The sequence below is a fragment of the Symphodus melops genome, assembly GCF_947650265.1.
Source record: "Symphodus melops genome assembly, chromosome: 1".
In the NCBI taxonomy this organism is placed as follows: domain Eukaryota; kingdom Metazoa; phylum Chordata; class Actinopteri; order Labriformes; family Labridae; genus Symphodus; species Symphodus melops.
Genome location: NC_136691.1, coordinates 34,345,600 through 34,365,196, shown reverse-complemented (window position 1 = coordinate 34,365,196; position 19,597 = coordinate 34,345,600). Strand labels below are relative to the sequence as shown.

The window sequence follows — 19,597 nt, the reverse complement described above, 5'->3', positions numbered from 1 at the left end:
ACTGTAAATCAGATTTTCTTTTGGGTCTGATTAAAGTGGAGAAGGGGGTCTCTGTAATATCCTGCAGCTAATAATAATATCAATAATATTATATTCAATAATAATTTAATAATTCAACACGTTTAATAGGGACAGCGCTTTACACTAATTTACGCAAACCTCATGTTAATGTTAACCATAGCACCACCACTCACTCACACTGAAGTTAGTTTAAAAAAAAAAAAAATAATAACAACAACGTGTTTATGGAAAGATTTTGGTTTTCATTGAGATTTTCAAGCAGAATTTGAAAATCCTGCAACATAACAGCTGTTTTAAATGACTTCCCCAGCAGGCCTCTGAGCTTCTCTGGCAGAAAACATTTATGTCATATTTTAATGTGTAACCACAACCTTTTCCAAAGAATTTTAATAAAGACATTTTGATGCATAGATCTTTTATGCATCAAAATGAAAGGGCGTAGATGAAAGATTGTAGATTTAGTCGAAAGAAACTCCCGTTCTGTAAGACGACGCTGAAGTTTGGAAACGTGATGATGTGGTGTAAAGCAGTTACATAATCAAACTGACTTTGGTCTCACATCGATTTCCACCTCCTTTCCTCCGTGTGTACAGGACTTGATGTAAAAGGTGTGATTGAATGACATTAATGATCACTTCAACCTGTTGTATTTAAACGTCATTAATCATTGTTTTTTTCCTCTGTGATACAATATGGATGTTTTTGTGATGAAAATAGAAAGTCGCTTGACTTATCAAAGAGTCAGTTTCTTCTTGTTCAGCTGTGGATGACTTGTGATTGATGAGTCTTGATGAAGACTTGTAGAGATCATGTTGATGAGTCGAACACAGAGGTGCATGCTGGGATATCAGGTTCCCTCAAACAGCAGATTGTGGGTGAGGGTGACACGAGCTTGGGGAGCAGAGTAAGGCGTCGAAGCTGCCTCAGAGGAGTCCTTCACCTGAGACCGCCTGACAGCACTGCAGAGGACAGAAACATTTCAATCTTTTTATGGATGTTAAAGTTCTACTAAACTGTAAATCTGCGAAAGCGCATGAGACAAGATGCCTTCAGGCTGCAGCCATACTCAACTCACTCTGTTCAACCTCTTACATGCTGGTACCATAAAAAAAAGGACTTTTTGGAACAGAGTAGAGCGGAATAAGGCTTCAAGCAGAGGTATGTATCAGGTGTATAAAGAACAAACCAAGTGGCAGCAAATCAGGTGGAACTGAAGTTCAACTACAAACATTTCACGAAACAAAAATTGTCTCACTAAATGCAATAAATATTTTTAACACTGACATGTGAGCATTCTGAAGTTCGTCTTCAAACAATCCAATGATGAGAAAAGTCCATCCTCTCCATCTTTTGCCGGTTTCACTTCTCGGAAAATGTGTGCTCAAACAGACCGTTTGGAGATTTTCCATTAGTGACATCATAAAAGATAGTACCGCCTCCCCCAGGTGGGTGACACTCCCACAGCTAGCTGTTTGTTCTGCCCTCTGAATCTGTCTTCTCACCATAAACAATTGACCCACCCGAGCCCTTCTTAAAGGGCGTGGTCAGACACAGCTCATTTGCATTTAAAGCTACAGATACAGAAACTGCCTGTTCTGAGCAGGGCATGATCAAATACAGGTAACTTTAAATCTTTCATTTAGTGAATAATGATCATTTACTTTTTCACTTGACAAGCATAATCCCAGATTTTACTGTAATCTCTTGACTTTCTTTATAAGCTTTTTGAACTTTTCATCGAGTCTCTTTCTCATTTAGCTGCTGAACAAGAAAAAGACGTTAGTGTTGATTCTCTTGCATTCCTCACATTAACAGAATCAGTGGATTGGAGCATGCAGGTCAGCAGGAACATTTCATCAAGAAGTCATTGTCACTCATTTAGCAGGAGATCAGTGGTGAGTGTTTGATGGTAATCTTCATCCTGTTGTGTGCTCTCACACACGAGGCCGACGACCAGTGCTCAAGCTCTTCAAAGTGACCCGAGTGTTTGACCCACGTCTCAGCGCACAATACAGAGGACGGCCCGCCTAATTGAATATACGGCTAATGAGGGAAATTGCAGCCCAGAAATCAAATGCAGGTGCTCTCTTGGATCTTTGTAGAAAAGCCTGCTCTTATACATTAAAAGACATCTTGAGAAGAAAAAAAAGGAGGCTGAGAGGAGCGGGAGGCGAGGCTTTTCAAGCAGCTTGTCACTGATACAGCATCCTCATGGACGCTTTGTTTGCTCTGCTGGCACTTAGAATCAGTCAATCAGGTGCAGGGAGCCCTCCCTGCTGAATATCAAAGAGCTGGATGGTCAATTGTACAGCCCTTTAAATCAAAATTGACATACAGTATATTTATACAAGCGGTAACCCTGACTAAAGACATACATAGTTGAATCGGATTCCTTAGATTCTGCCAATTTATTGTTCATTCGCAACACAACACAACACAACACTAAGCCTGTAGTTAATCAATTTGTCTTTTTTGATTTGGAATCATAATTTATTCTATTATAGGTCTTGATCAATCCTTTATCTCATTTTGAAAGTCTGCATTTTGATGACCTTATAATGATATGTGTGAGTACAGATTCAACCACCACAGCAACCACAATCTACGCAAGTGTCAGACTACTGACTAAAAAACAAAGATCACGACTGCCTTTTAACCAACCCTTTAAAGATCTGATGCGCTTCCCTGATCACAGCATTCAACAAAAACAGTCGGAAAGAGTCGTCACAATCCAAATCCAGTGAAAGATATAATTCAAACACTACATCCATAAAGCTCCAAAGATAGATTCAAATTCTCTGTATTTTTAATGATTGATTTTTAAATGAATGGTTACAGCAGGCTAAAAATTACAAAAAAGAAAAGAAAAAGAAATCACTTCATTTGACCAGTTGCGAACTTCTAGTTACAGTTCCCAACCTATAATAGCCAATGAGAGCCTGCATGTGCCCCTGTACTGGATATGCTATATGGATACGCTATCCGGACGATTTCTTCATGCACTCACTATAAAAATGAGTAAAAGGTACAATATACAATAAAGGATTCATGAGTTGATATATTTACCAAGGAAGGTTATGAGTCATGATTTATTTGGAGAAAACCGACAAATCACTGTAAAATGTTCGCTCCCCCCATAGCTGGAATGGAATTATCCTTTTGTCCTAAGCTGAGAGCGACTGTGAGTTTGGCGCACCATTAAGACTTTTTTACACAAATGGTCGAAGTTTCAACTACACAGGGTCAGCCCAAGAATCGGTCCAGACACAGGACTTTGAGGGACTCCGTAATTAACTTCTGTATACATAGAAGACTTATCGTTGACACAACGTTGATACAACTCAGGTTGAAATCCTTTAGGTTGAATATTTTACTAAAGCGTAATTATTATGGGTTTATTGTGACTCTGTTGTTTTAATCAAACACTTTTGAAAGCAAACAACATTAGTTGGGTCCATATTCAGTGTGAAACCAGGATCCTTTCTCTCTCCATTTACACAGTCACATTAGATGTCCTTGCAGGATGAAGGACTCTGCCTTTTCTCCTCTCCGACATTTTAACTCTGTCTTATTGTCATATTTCACACTCGTCTCTGTGATTGTAGGAGCACACTAATCTTTTTATCCTCTTTTAGGTTTCTGGCTGTTTTTGTTCTGACTGAGAAGCCAGATGTTCAGGGTTGTTGTAAGAGTTTTAAGTCTGCAGTGATCCAAATTTTTGTTGTCTCTGTGAAAACAACACTGCTGTTTTTAATGAGCCCCAGTTAAGTTCAAACCAAACATAGTCTGGCTTTAATCGTCACATCGGGTCAAATCTTCAAAAGATAAATCCGCTCTTAACGATGCGTTCTGTGCTAATGACAACACTTACATACAGATAACACAACATGCAACTTCATCACGTTATCATTTCAAAATGTTGTGGTCCATTAAAAAATATAAAAAAATTCTACATTCAGACTTACAAAAAATACAACATTCAAGTAGAATAATCAAAAACTGTAAATTTATAAATTAGAGATGAGGCTGCACATCAAAGGGAACGCTGATTTAAAAAAAAGAAAGTGTTAAGGAATGTTTAAGACTGGAAAATTAAAAAAAATGTGAGAAAATCTGTTTAACTTCTTCAAATGTCCGACTTTTATTAACTTTAATTTGAGCTGACATTAAGTCTTATTTCAGAGTTTATTTATATGCAGTATATAATTATCTTATCTTTTACCACATCTTTACTTATACGTAGCAGATTCAGTTGTTGTCTTTAATGTGTTGTTACAGGTGAAATGGTTCAGTTTAAGTTTCATCCTGACACACTGTGATCACGCAGTCACACAATGAAGCCGTAGCAGCAGAGGGCAGTCTTACCCCAGGATTACTTTACCCAGCATGCAGCTGTGGTACACCTGCTGGTTTTATTCCAGGTCTGACCCAGTCTAACAGCAGGTCTCCATTGTTTGCCAAACCTGAATTTTAAGTTGATTAGACATTTTTGAAGTGTTACATGAAGGACTGCTACACAGCGTGATTATATTTGATTAGACTTTAACAGTGCATACACCTTTTGTATAATTTATTGATTTATGATTAACAGAGACGTTTTTACATTTTTGAACATTTAAACTTAAAGTTCAAAAAGAAATTTGCAGCGGCTGCATTTCATTTCTTTGAGCACTTAAGCCCATTCTAACGTGAAGGTACAGCTACATTCAGATTCATTTGACACCTTTCAGCACTCTGACCCAGATTTTGAATTGAATTGAATTGTGAGCATAAAACACACTGACACAGATGTTGGGATGTTTGTTAAAGAGATCAAAAGTCGCACTGTGATCAATTAAAATACGTTTACGATACATAACACAGCTTCCTGTACAGAAACTGTACCAGCGTAGTCACTCTGCTCTCACATTCATCACTGGTGAGAGATACGATACTCACCATGGTGTATTGTGCGATAGGGTTGGTTGGCCTTCTCTTGAAGAAAGACGCAAAATACTTTGGTATTTGTTTGTTTTCAAAGCTTTACTGGTGAGCTGCCTCCTTACATTACAGCATTGTTGGAATGGACTTGTTAACGTACTTCACTCATTGTTATGATTGGCTGGTACTCAAGGTCCCGCCGACGTAACTCCTGGAATGTCATCCAACACTTTTTATTTTAAATCAATAGGTTGTAAGCAGCCTTTAAGGCCATATAGTAACGGACCATTGTGCACCAGTTTATTATTGTTTGTAGCTGTGTTGCTGCCTGTTTTCTGGAGATGTAACTGTTTTCTTTTTTAGATGCTTTCCATAGGGGTTTTTCTGCATCCATGTGCTACATTGTTGTTATGATTCTTTCTTGTGTGCGTCTATACTTTTACACTGTGAGCTCGACGTCACTGTAAATGAGGGAAACCTCAGTGTCTTTCGAGTTAACATAAAGATTTTGAATCTTTATGAATCACACACATCTTTGTTTTGTGCGTGTGTGTGTGTGTGTGTGTGTGTGTGTGTGTGTGTGTGTGTGTGTGTAAGTATTATTGGGGAACTGCTGCTGCTAGAGTGCAAAACCAAGAAAATGGATCACATCAGTCCAGTTCTGAGGTCTTTACACTGGCTGCCAGTCTGTCAGAGAATAGATTGTAAAATCCTACCGCTGGTTTATATTAATGGTTTAGGGCCAAAATACATGAGTGACCTCCTGATTAACTATGAACCATCCAGACCGATCAGGTCGTCTGGTATAGGTCTACTCTATGTCCTCAGGGTCAGACTTCAGTTTCTATGCTCCGAACATCTGGAACAAACTCCAAGGAAACTGCAGGTCTGCAGAAACTCTCAGCTCTTTTAAATCCGGGTTAAAGACCTGTTCACAGCTGCCTTTAACTAAACTATTTCAATAAAGATTTTAATCTTTCACTCTGCACTGCAACTTTTAACACTTTTTATATTCTTATTTGAATTATTTATACTTGAACGTATACGTTTTAATAATTTCAGTGATTTTTAAAATGTTGCTGTTTTAATGTTTCTTTTCTTTCATCTGTCATGGTGCCTTTCGATGTCTTGTGTGAAGCACTTTGAATTGCCTTGTTGTTGAAATGTCCTATATAAATAAACGTGCCTTGCCTCGGGGTGGGGGTACTTGGCATCTTTATGTTTTTTGAAGCAAAACCCACTCAAATCCCTCTTTAAAGGTGCATCATGTAGTTTAAGAGAAACGTGAAAGTTGGAGACGTGTACATGTTCTGTGGTATATGTTCATAACTCCATACACAAACTGTCCTCAGAGGAACATTTGGTCCCTGTAACACTGTTTGAAGATAAAATGCTATAGTAAAACTGTTACTCTCCTGGCGGCTTTTTAGCTCCAAACAGTGTTCAGGGAGCCGTTTGTTCCTTTGAGTAAAGTTTGTGTAGTTAGTTCAGAAAAATATAGCATAATTATTTAACTTCTCCAACTTTCATATTTCTTTACAAAATATACATAGTTCACCTTTAAACAACATATGCAGTATGGGGGTAGGCGTTATGTTTTGAGTGCAGTTGCAAATATTTTTTTGGACAGTTGGTCCAGTATAGTTATAAAAGCTACTATTTCTTTAAGCAGGCCTGGAAATACTTTGGTTAAATGGTTTTATTTTGGAGCGCTATTATAATCACGGGTTAACACGCTAACCATGTTGTAAGGACACTAGATCAAATAAATGTTGAAAGTATAATAAAGATGCAAACAGAGAAGGCAGGCTTGGACATGGACTGACTCTGCAGACATGAAAGGATAATGAGCAATGTGATGATGACTTCTGTTGCTGCTTTGTTGCACCCTCAGGTCCATCAGTGAAGTGTCATGAAATCCACTGCAGCCTATAGTCCGAGTAAACAGAAACATGAGAGCGGTCTGAACATGCATAAATAAACCTATATTTTAACAAAAACATTGGTGGGGACAATACTTTGGTAGCTCATCATTGGCGAGGACACATCCTTACTGAATCCTGCAGCAGCATCGTCCCTGCAGTGTGTGCAGCTCGTAGCCAGTCGTCTCTGCTGCGGAGGCACAGAGGAAAATATTTGACTAATACGATGATAATATGAGTTGGTTTTAAAGCTAACGGCCTTGAGGGTGAGATTTTTCTAACCCTCTGTCAGAAACATCCATTAGTGTGTTGAGAAAAAAACTGAATGTGGTTCGCAGGGGCAGGGCAGAGGACGGCTAAAGACACACAAGCTAATGTGATTCTGCAAAGGAATTTAGAGCTTTACAGGTACAACGTTTTTATTTTCACCATAATGATAATAAATACTTCTTGACAAGGGGGACATTTTGAAATCTAGCTGCTAAATGCTTTAAATGGTTCACCAGCTAAAGAGCCAGATCTTCTTTTCAGTCGTAATAATGAGAGTGATTATTATACATGCATTAGTCAGGTGGACTCAATCTGTTCTAAATGTATGATAATGTGTGTTACTTTCTGCAAGATGCCAGCTGGTTCTGGTTTATTCTCATCACTGTGATAAAGTAAGAATACACAAAAGAAAATAATCATTGTCTCTTCAAAGCTTAAAAAGCAAATGTACTAATTTTCTAAGCATCAGATGAACCTCTGCCATTGTTAGATTATTACCCATAATTCATCAGACAGCCTGAGTCACATGGTTTGGAGTTGTAACATTGCATTGATGTAATGAGACTATTCCCGTCAAATACAGCCTCGTAGTCCGGGGCTGAACTCTTTTCACATGATGACTCTGAAGGTCACCATAGGGTCATATCTGGACGCTGTAATCTAGATTATTGTTCAGACGTGATGTTGTTTAAGGCAGAGGATGTTGTATGAAAGGAGACGTCACCTCAAGGTGGAGTTCAGGTTGATTGACGGGTCTATGAAAAAAATCACCAGAGAACTCCTGGTACTGATCCCCGCTAACAGGGTGCCAAACTGGGACCTGGTCAGCCTCAGGTATCTGGAAGAAGCAGGATGGTGCATGGAGTTCATGGAGGAGGAGGGGAGATCAATCAGTGAGAACTATTTGTATATCACTTTTCATACAATAATAATGCAGCACAAAATGCTCAACTAAGAAACCAATCAATAACCCCACGACCCATGCACAAGGTAAAATACATGTGAATAAAGAACTTGGTAAAAACAGGAACTGACTGGCTGAGGAATCACAGGAGGTTAGATTCAAATATGAAAAATTAAGATTCAAGATGAGGAAATAGGGGCTCTAGTCCACTAGAAGGGCAGCCCCAGTTCGAGTCCTAGCTCCTTTTCCACATTTAGTTCCTGATTTCCCATATCCACTGTCCTATCTCTACAAAAATGGCATAAAAAGCCCCAAAAAAACCTCTTAAAAAAACCCAACAACAATAAAATGGAGGAAATAAAGAAGAGACTATAATACTAAAAGCTAATCCAGTGTAATAAAATAAACAAGATGGTAAAATATAATTCTGTTAAATATATTAAGATAATGAAACAGTTAAAGACATAAGTCAACAGAGTGAGATATGAAATAGATTCATTAATACATACGGAAGCAAATAAAGACCAAATAAAATACAGTAAAAGATTTAAAAGGTAACTCAGCACACAATGGTCTGATTTATCCCAGTGAACCTCAGAGGTACAGTTTAAACTTTTCGTGGTTGAATAGATGTCATCATGGCTAAAATACAGACTGCAGAAACGCGGTGCTGCAGTGAAGACTTTCTAATGAAGCGCCCTGGTCTCTTCTACTCACTGTAACCCAGCAAGCTCACAAGGAATTATCTGTTGGAAATTCATTGAAACTTGAATAAGGATGCATTTACTCAGCATCTAAACAACTGGGGACACTGGAGCAGGGAACAATTGGAAAGTACAGGCCGCTTTTCCACTAGTGTCTAGCTCAGCTCTGGAATCACGCAGCATAAAAAAGGGCAGAGGAAATCTGCACTGAAGTAATAAGTTAATGAGGATTCATTATGTATGCTTACTTTGCTGTTTACTTTTCTGAGAAGATTTTTGGATGATGCGTTATCTTTTTTACAGGAGGCAAAATGAGTTCAGAGGCCCTTCAACCAGCAATCATGTCTGCAATTGTTTCCATGCTTACTCCTCTTCCTCTTTTATTCTGTTTCCTTTTTCTCTCCTCTATCATTCATATTCATTTTTCTTTGTTGAATTTAAATGATCCGCAATACTACAAGTAACACTTCTTAGGGCAATGAGAATGAGTGCTGTTAGATGGTGCCCCATAAGGGTGGTTTACTACTGAGGTTGCAAAAAATAGCACCTTTCTTTGGTTTAAGTCTGCGTCCCTTTTAGGGCCCCCCACTGTTTGGTTCTCCAAGTAGTTGCCTGCCTTGCCTTTTGACAAGCAGCACCTCTGCATATCTGTTAGTATGGATCACCTGAATGCAAAGTTTCATTTAAAAAGCAACAATGAAAACGTCTCTCACAGTCTCTCTCGCTCTCCCTCTCTGTGAGCTTTAAATCACATGCAAAGATTTCAGAGCTGCTGCTGCAGCCTGTCACACATGCAAATCGCTGCTTGCTGCTCCATTCCCTGGAAATACATCAATTAGTTGGCATGGAGATTTGATTGTTCAACAATTTAAATGGCGAGATTTTTTCCCCCTCTGGATGACAATGAGATAATTATTCTATATTTGTCCGCTTGCAGTCACAGGATATACTGACGGCCTGGACTATGGCGAAAATATCAGAGAAGCAATCATTTAAAAATACAATAACATGACAACTCATTTGGTGAATTTAACTTTTATGACATTCCTCCCATCAGTTTGGTGGGTTTTTTTCCATCAGAAAAAGATAAATCTTGAAAAAAGTCTGTGATCGCAGCCTGTTTGATCTCATGGAGAGGTGCATTCTCTATACTCCCAACAAGCCAGCGCGTCTCATTGTGTTGCACACACTGCTGCTGCAGCCCTTGATCTAATTTGACTCAAAATAGCCGAACAAAATTACAGAAAAGTATTGCAATTTTTCCATCTTCCTGCATCTGAAGTTCCTCCTCCTTCAAAGGGAAACAAAATACCATATGACAGACAGGGTGCAGTGACACAAAATAACGCCTTTCTCCTACAAAGGCACATTTTTTACAGAATTGAAAATCACGTCTTTTTTCTCTGAGCTGCTTTTTATGTATGATATCTGAGGCAGAGCGGTGCATACTGTGGTGTAGATGGTTTTAAGTCCTGGTTGTATAATAAAGGCTAATCATCGAATGAGATGGATGAGTAGCAGCGTTAGCTATAGCTTTGATCTGCAGAAACATACATTAAAACTCAAGCACTTTTCTTCTTGCATAAAATTATCAGACAATTTATCTGAAGAGAAATTCAAAGAAACTCTTCACTGCATGCACAAAAACAACATGCTTTAAAAATAAGATATGCACAATGAAGGAGCTGCTCTATAACATTACACACACACACACACACCTACACACACACACACACACACACACACACACACACACTATGTAGAGCCATCATAGACTCCCCAATTAATGTGTAATTATAGTTTGTGTGGCTGACAGGAGGTAAAACTCTATCAGTCTTGAATGGATGAGCTGCTTTGTGCTCCTAGCAACCGGTCGCTCTTTTGTGTGTCACACACATACACACGCACACATGCACACACTCTGAAAGCTGCCTATGGATCTCCGCTTTATTTTATTATAGAGCCACATGTCATAATAACCTGAACAAAGTAAATAAATCAGCAGTGATGATGAGATGTTGTTCCTATAAAACATGACAGGAAACACACTGCAGGGTCACTGGTGAAGACACTCAAAAGAAATGTGGATTATTTACATCAAGATATCAGTGGGATGTCTGTTGGCTCTAGATATAATACAAATATCATGTTTCAGTAACAGAGTCTAAATTCAGAGCTGAGGAAACAGGCTAAATTAATTAAATATGGACGTTATATGTATTTTTTGTACGAGTACGTACACAAGCTCAAATATTTTCAACAGTTATCAAAGCCAGAGAAATCCTCAATTGTATAGTTGTAAAGCGCTGTATCTTGTCCTGAAGGAGGCGATAATGACCTTTGTACCCCGTGACTGGTGCATAGACTGTATGCACCCGATTCAATGTGATCTCCTTGCACATGATTAAACAGCTGCATTGTATTTTCTGTTCACCAGTATATGAACACTGGTTCTCACACACACACACACACACACACACACACACACACACACACACACACACACACACACACACACACACACACACACACACACACTTCTGACAGGGACAGTCTCCTGCTGTGAGGTGCATGTGTGAACAGCCAAGTCAGGAGAATATCATCGTCCTGGAAATGCTCGGGAATACAAATGTAAATCTGGCTCAAGCTATCATGTGTATGCCTGACTTGCAACTATCAGACTGTGTTGTAGAGGGCCATAGCCAAACATTGTGATAAAGGCTTAAGCACACATTCAACCAGTACCTTCAAATACACAGAACAAAAGCAATCTGAAATTGACTTCTGTGACATTTTGAAAGCTAAACGGACAATGTACCTTCCATTCACAATGATGCTTATTGTTGTTTTAATATTAGTAATTATGCAAAATTGCTATAATTATTTGTCAATTCTTCCTCCGAGGGAAAGAGAAAGAGAAGCAGCTGTTAAAGGTCCCATATTCTGATTTTTCTGGTTTTAGATTCTCTTGAGTGTATTTTCCAGGTGTCTTGCACATGTTTAGACACATGTATGTGCAAAAATTCAAAGTCAGCGGAAACGCGTATTCTCCTACATCCTCCTGTTCGTAGTTGAAGCAGCAGCATGAAACGCTCAGTCCCTAGCCCACCTTGAAAAATTCAAGTGTGATATCACGCTGTGATGATGGCACTGATCCAAGACCATTGGCTCATTGTAGCAAGCACAACTCATGCTGCTCCGCTCTGAGCAACAGACTGCTACCCAATATGGTAAAAGGGGCGTAACATTTCTGAGAACCAACGTTAACAACTGACTAATTACAATAGAACAGGTTGGCAAACCAATCAGATCAGACTTGGCACACATGGGGACCCTGAGCGTGGGTGATTCTGAGCGTTAGAAGAACAGGCAGATGAGAAGGGTTGGAGCAGCAGTACATGAACACAGAAGCTTTTTTTTAAAACATTAATAATAATTGTCAATGCACTTTTGTAGACATACATGAGATATATTAACCCCCAAAAGAGCATAATATGGGACCTTTAAAGCTGTTTAATATTTTGTGCATGTTGACATTGTTTATTATCAAACAAATTACATCATTGAAAGCTTTGCAATAATGTCTCATAAAACCCCAACAAAAACATTCCTACTGCATCAGCCCTAAATCCAGTAAAGATTAAATCCAAACACATTGTAGATCCTCAGATTGTTCCACCTTAGTCTCAGCTCTCCTGATATTCCACTTTCTATAATTTGTCATGAAATAGTTAGTTAGTTAGTTAGTTAATAGTTTTTCTCTGATTTTGACACATCAACATAACAAATGCCTGTTTGTTCTCATTTGGCCAATTACAAGCTTCCGTTCACTGTTCCCAGCCAATGAGTGCCTGAGTGAAAAGGAGGTTTCTGCCCCTACGTCCCCTCTACCAACCGATTGCCTGCCACTGTGCTGATGACTGTCTTTTTGTTTGTTGCTAATAAGATTCGAGGCATGTTCAATATGTTTCTTCAACTAATACCTAAAGAACTCACTGGAGAAAAGAAAACATCATACCGGCCTAATTACTTGCACAGTCACAGAATATGAATGTCGTCATCCATGTCCTATAGGCTTGAGGAAAATTCTCCTGATTATATCCTCCTGCATGTTTAACTCACTCAGACTTTCTGAGCAAGAAATACCAGGGACCTGCAGGAAAAATTTCAGACAAATTTGAGTGAAAAAATTCAGCAGTTGTTTTAAACATACTTCCTTAAAGACCTTGGGCTATGACGAAGTCCTGCATTGTATCAGCTACAGTTCACATGTTTGAATGATTTTTGGAAGAATTTCAACACATTCTGAAACTACAGATTAATAGCTTTCAGAAGAGACCTTATTTGCTTGTAGTCCATATGGTTTGACTTTTGTCACTATATATCTGAATAGGAATTTTTAGGCCCATTTTTCAGGATATTAAATCTCTAATTACTCTCCTTTATTCAGTCAAGAGTTAAAAGGGAGGATGACCAACATGTATTGACTCTGGTTTGTTCTGATGGATGTTAATGGTTATTCATTTGTTTATAGACATGGAACAGTGAATAGCAGCCAGCAGTAATATCTTACATTTAAACATATCCCCCGGAGCGCACACTGCAGCTCATGAGTTCTTGATTTTAGATTAGCTTCTTCAGCTTTGTAGTCATTCAACACACAAATCAATACAGCTATCAATATCAGGATGGACGGGCTAAATGTAAGAGTCACATTTAAAGAGGCACAACAATATTTGACTTCACAGTCAGGGGTCAGAGGACAGGTCACACTAAATCCTCCAATGAAGCTACCATGGATTTATTCTCCTCTAATTGAAAACCCTCTGACATCACAGAGGCAGAGCGCCTTAATACATGCTGGACCCTGGTAGGGACCCTCGCTAACCCCATGTTAAGATGCTGGTTAGTGTACACTTTGGCTACATGTAGAAATATATCTCTCCAAACCTCTGTAACATTATTAAAAGAAACTACATTTGCTGATAAAACCATTGCATAGTTTGCAAATGTGAGGTAGCTGTGACTCGTTGGTAGAGTCGGTCGTCTTCCAACCGGATGTTGAGGGTTCGATCCCCAGCTCCTGAAGCTACATGTCTAATGTGTCTTGGGCAAAGCTCATATCAAAACATTGTTCCTGCTGCTTTGTAAGCGGTGTATAAATGTGCAGGAATGGGTTTAATTCTGATAAACCTCTGCAATCAGTGTGTATGGGAGTGACCTGTGGTGTTAAGGTGTTTTGAGTAGTCGCGCTCGTTAGAAGTACTAAAAAGAAAGATGCAGATTTTCACAGTACGGCTGTGTGGGTTCCTATAAGGTGCAAAACAATGAAATTCACAAAAAAGAGTTGATGTTGGACTGCTTCTGATGTGTAAGTTTAAACATATTTATTTCTAAAATCTATGAGATAAGAGAGCTGCTCCATCTCTGTCCTCCAGAACAGACCTGAAGGTGTGTGTGTGTGTGTGTGTGTGTGTGTGTGTGTGTGCGTTTATGTCAACGAGCTGTGTGTGTGAGCTGTGGTTGGACTCGGTGCCTCTGGTCAGACTCGGTGACGTCTGAGACAAATCTGTCTCTCAGCCATGCTGGAGACAGCTCAGCGTCTCGAGGGAAGCTTCTAGAGTGTCTGAAGGTGGTGGCGGCTCGTCGGGTAACCAGATCACTGCACAGCCAGTGCTAAAAAGCTAACAGTCTGGCTCAGAAAGCATCTGTGGTCAATACCCTCTCTCACTTCCTTATCTCTGTTTCCTCCAGCACGAGGACATCATAAGGTGGAGAGGAATGCCGATGTTGCCGTAAGTCGGGGACACACGAGTGAGGAGACAGTTTAAGGAAAAACTGCTGTTTTATCTGGACGATCCTCCGCCTACACCTCCAGGTGGTCCTCACACCTGAACATTTCTATTCTTCATGTCCAAACAGAATAAAACGAGGACCTTCTGTAATGACGCCAATGCAACTTTTTTCCCATGAAATGTACACACACAATGACTTTTCAAAACAACTGTCTCTGACAGAACACTGCAGTCTTTGACAAAAATGTTTGTTTATATCGAACATATTTGTCTTTGCTGTTGGCTGTCAGTGTAAACACCCTTCCTGCATGTTTCTCACTTTCACTCTTAAATATTATAAATGGATGTTGTAATGTACCATGAATAAAACAAAGGTTATCTGGACATCTGGAATGCAAACTTAGAGAACAGAACAAACACCTAGGTGTGGGAGTGTCACCCACCTGGGGGAGGGGCTACTGCCCTTTGTGATGTCATGAAGGGAAAATCTCCAAACGGCCTGTTTGAGCACACAAACAGGCCGTAAACAGTGGAGAAAACAAAAAACGGAGCGGATGCGCTTCTCATAATTAGGTTAGGTTTGATTACAGATTAAGGACTAGTGTTAGAAAAACATGGTTCAGTGTAATTTGCATAATAAATGACCTTTAATACAAAAGGAACTTTTCAGCATCTTATCAACTTTACCCTGACTACAGAGAGCTCTACTGCCAGTCATTATGAGTAAAGATAAACTGCTAAACAGTCTTCATACCTGACTTCAACAACACAGTAGAACAATAAAATACAGCACATCACAGAGAAGGGAAACCTTGAGGAGAATCATAGTCACATATGAAAGCTTTAAGCTGTTGATCAGGAAGTTGGACTGAATGCTTATTGTTCATTGGTAGTTATCCACCAGAGGCCCATTCAGCAAAACCAGCTAATATAAACTTAAAATATCTTTGTATGGCCACCGTCGACTAAAGCTTTTATGTGTGCACCATTTTTAATACAAAACTAATGCAGAGCATCATTTCTCTGCATTTCTCTGCATCTTAGGCACAAAAACGCCCTCAGTGTCAGCTGTTTTGTGCTAACTGTGCCCTCCGTTGAAAATAGATCAACATTTGGACCGCAACTGGTCTTATCAATGCCACCAATCAGAATCAGAATGAAGATATCAGCTTTGTCAATGACAATGGTGGACAAGAAAACTCATCCAACTCGTCTTTTTGAGGGAACAACTTCAGGTCTAGACCTGCTGCTAATGCCAGGACATGATTCATTCACACTGTTTTCATGTTTTTTTTCTTTCTTTACTGAGAGAAGCAGAAGAACACTGTGGTAACCTAACAGTAAGCATCGGTAAGACGCTCTGAAACGGAAGTTATAAAAACACCTCAAAACTTAATGTAAATATAAAAGAAAGACATTTTACTTTTACTTGAGTCAGAAATGAGTTCTGCTTCAGTAAAATACAATCAAAGTGTCAGTACTTTTGTTCAAGTAGAATATTTATGTCCTCTTTTCACCCCAATAAAATTAGCACAGCATACAATCACAAATGTTAATTACTGGCTCATGTGCTCAACAACACCTGCTTCGAGTGTGACTAACCTGGTGTGTGGAGATGCTTTTGTGTTTTTATAGTTCCAGGGCATGCAGCTTCAACCTGGAACATGAATAATGCATAAAAAACGACATTTATTGTAAAATATTTTTATTGTTCATCTCTTTGCGTGGAAGAATAGGGAACTGTTCAGTTCAAATGTTCACCTCCTGCACATTGCAGAGGGAGTTTATAGCCGCAGATGTATTCATGCCATGGTTCTCCATATTATACGGAAAGGAGCTATATTTACTGCCCAGCTCTGTATAGTGTTTCCCTGTGGAGTATAAAACATTAATTCCTCTCTGTGTATCCTGAAGCATAAGATCGCACTAATGGCTGAGGCAGATCAGGGTTACACACCTCCCACCTGCACTTTAGAGGAGAAATCATCCATCACCCCCCTCACTAAACCTATTGTTCCATACACTCTGCCTCACAGCCCAACAAGTGAAGAAGACAGTATCAGCGCGATCCCCGGCCCGAGCCACAACAACGTATTGATGTTCCCCTCCCGCCCTGACCCTCTGGGTGAGTATAAGGTATCCACACGCTCCAAGGTTGGCGCCAGCCTCTGTCTTTATGCACCGCAAACCAGAATTAATTGCAAATCAATCGAACAAAGTACAACTGATCAGTAAACCAATTAGTAATTTTAGCTCTTTGCACAGGTTTAGCTTTCCTCTCACTTCCTTAGCATTATTTTCTTTTTTTCATACTGCTGGTGTCTGATGTGAAAAGGATTTTAAACCATATAAGACATACAAACATCAGAGATCCACAGAGACAGGAGACAAAAGTTTGACTGTGAGACAGACATGATATAGCAACATATTTAATTAAATACAAAGACACAAATTTGCACCAAACTTTGAATCTCAAAAAAAGGAATCTCACGAGGAAAAATGGAGAAAAGATCCCTACACAAAAACAACTAAGTTCATGTGAAGTCACACATTTATGGAACTGCCCACCTCGGGGGTAAGAAAGGCTTCACACTGCTGATGAGAAGATGAGAAGAAGCCAATTTTAACCGGAGACCAGGGAGACCCCTGTTGTAGTATTTGTATTTCATGTACATATTTTAATCAGAGAAATAAATTCCAGAGAGGAGTCAATTGTGGATTAAAGCTCAATATGACAATAAATATTGTCCTTCCAAAATGTGCAACGAAGCAGAAATGAAAATGGTTGAGAAACTATATTCTTCACTAGCTAAACTGAAAGCAATGTGCAATGTGGTATGCAAGCAATGGTAAAACAAAGTGAAATACTGCAGCAACACGGGCAACCTCCATCTAGACATGACAAATCACAAGCAACAGATAGTCTCATAGGGCAGTGTAAGCAGTCCCAGCCTAAAATGAGTGAAGTTTTCTAGACAACATTTCCCTCCACTAAATGGGTTCAGAAGATCACAGATACCCTTTTATGCTTTTTTTTGGTAAAGACTTGTGTCCGGACAGCATGAAGGATGATAAAAGCTTCAAGCAGCTGCTTAATGAGTGTTTGTCATGCGATGTAACAAACACTGAGGTGCCTCAGTTATATGAGCATGTAAAGCTACAGTAAAGGACATTCTGAGAAATACAAGTGGACTTAATGAAGCGAATCCAGAATATTATTGTTGCATTAAAAAAAGCAAAAACGATACAAGTGAGAAGGCTATTAAAAGAAATAAAGAATATGGTATGTGTATGTGAATATTGTTTGTTAATAGCTCTCGGATTAGAAACAGAATACTTACTTCTAGCACAGCTGTGTTATGAATTCTGTGTAGACATGGTCACCGTCAAAAATCAATGTGTATCACGATGCATATCATATCTTGGTGATACATTTTGTGATTGTGAGGTTTTGTGAAATACGCAGTCCTAATGCAAACAGACAGGACAAAAACCTAAAGAGTAGTTCTGCCCATCATGACTGACTTCACGCTGAAACATCTCGGTGAACAGTTTTAATAAAGTGCAGCATGTATTTTAATCATCAGTGATACATGAGTGAACCCGCGTGTAAACACACACTCACACAGTGTGTGTACTGTGTGACAGAGCTGAGCGTGTTTGTGTGTTCAGTATTTATGAAGTCTTATCGATGATTTACACTCCGAGACGTCTCTGATAATGATGACAGAAGCATCACACGTCCACCTCTCTTATCAGGCATCAACTCTATCTCATGTCACGGTGGGCACAGTCAGGACTATCAAAGTATTTATGCTGTCATGTTTCCTGAGAAAATCACCTCCAGACCCTGCTCGCTGTCCTGCAGCATAATAATCCCTCATTTCAATGTGAGCAGCATTTACTCAGAGGAAGGGTGTAATATCAGCACGCAGGGAGGATAGAAGAATACAGACAGATAACACATTCCTCTCCAGTAATTTCCCGGTGACAGCTGATGAGTAATTTTCGTGTCTATTCGCAGGTGGAGCAGCTGTGATTAGGACAACATGTGATTGGGACTGGGGTAATACCTGCTTTCTGTCCTCGCTCCTCAAATCCATTTGATTGTCATTGACCACTGACTCTGTCACACAGGCAGCAGAAAGACAGCAAATTTCTTCACTTATTTACATCAGCTTTATAATTTGGCTGCCTGCTGAGGTTAATCTTTATTTATCACTTTGTTCCCTCCTGCCACGGCCTGGAATCAAAGCGGGGGATAATGCCCACCAATGGTGTAGTGCTGGCATACGGCATACCAACTTACTTTTCTTCTGGCTTTGCGTATCGCCTCTGATTTTGTAACTGTCTGCCATCCCTCGTCACTCTCTCCCCGACTGAACTGGATGAATCAATAGGTAACTGTTTTATAGACAGGGAAATGTCACCTTTTGTTGGAAGGGTAATGAGTTATCTTGTGTAAGCCTGGCTGAGGCTGTAGACGAGCTTCCTTCAATTGTCTCACCTCAGTGGGCTAATACGATAGCTAGCCAGCTAGCTTTTTAGCGTATGGACTAATAAAATGTTGGGTTTATCAAGAAAAACCATGAAATCATCAGCTGAGCAGAATCATCAGCCAGAGAACTGTGGTCATATTGTTCAAAAGGAGAATGTGCAGAGTTGGTGAAATAACAATGGATCAATGTTAGCTTGCTAGTGTAAGCCGCGATTACCTCACTAACGTTAGCAGCTGCTAAACACTCTTCTCAATTAGGAGAGAAAGAAAATCATGTATATTGTCCTGTAGTGCAGTCCTGGCACCTCGTAGAGCTCCCTTGTTTGTCGTCTGCGAGCGATGAAAAGTTAGATAGAAAAAGTGTTTCTGGGATAAATGGCACATCGTTTGCCGGTGGCATCATGCATTGCTCCTAAACTAAGCTGTTTGGCACTCATACAATGAAATTAAGCAGATTTTGTCAATCACGGTGAATGCTGTTCAGACACACTGTTCGACTTAAAACTACAGATGGACTGTTGGGGAAAACGTTTGCATCTCACTAATTAACTCATTGAGATGAC

General features: G+C 39.5%; 1 protein-coding gene and 1 long non-coding RNA gene across 2 annotated transcripts in view; both read right to left on the bottom strand.

Annotated features, from left to right (window-relative positions):
- Positions 1-462: 462 nt before the first annotated feature.
- LOC306835652 lies at positions 463-5,021 on the bottom strand. The gene is made up of 3 exons (XR_013780679.1): positions 4,960-5,021; positions 4,387-4,484; positions 463-980 (listed from the first exon to the last, which is right to left on the bottom strand). It is a non-coding gene; the product is annotated as an uncharacterized lncRNA (long non-coding RNA).
- Positions 5,022-18,908: 13,887 nt separating this feature from the next.
- The window catches only part of golph3a (golgi phosphoprotein 3a), a 186,236-nt gene continuing 185,547 nt past the window's right edge, over positions 18,909-19,597 (bottom strand). The window contains exon 5 of the transcript XR_013779261.1: positions 18,909-18,920. The gene's annotated coding sequence lies outside the window, so the exon portion shown is untranslated. The remainder of the gene's footprint in view (positions 18,921-19,597) is intronic.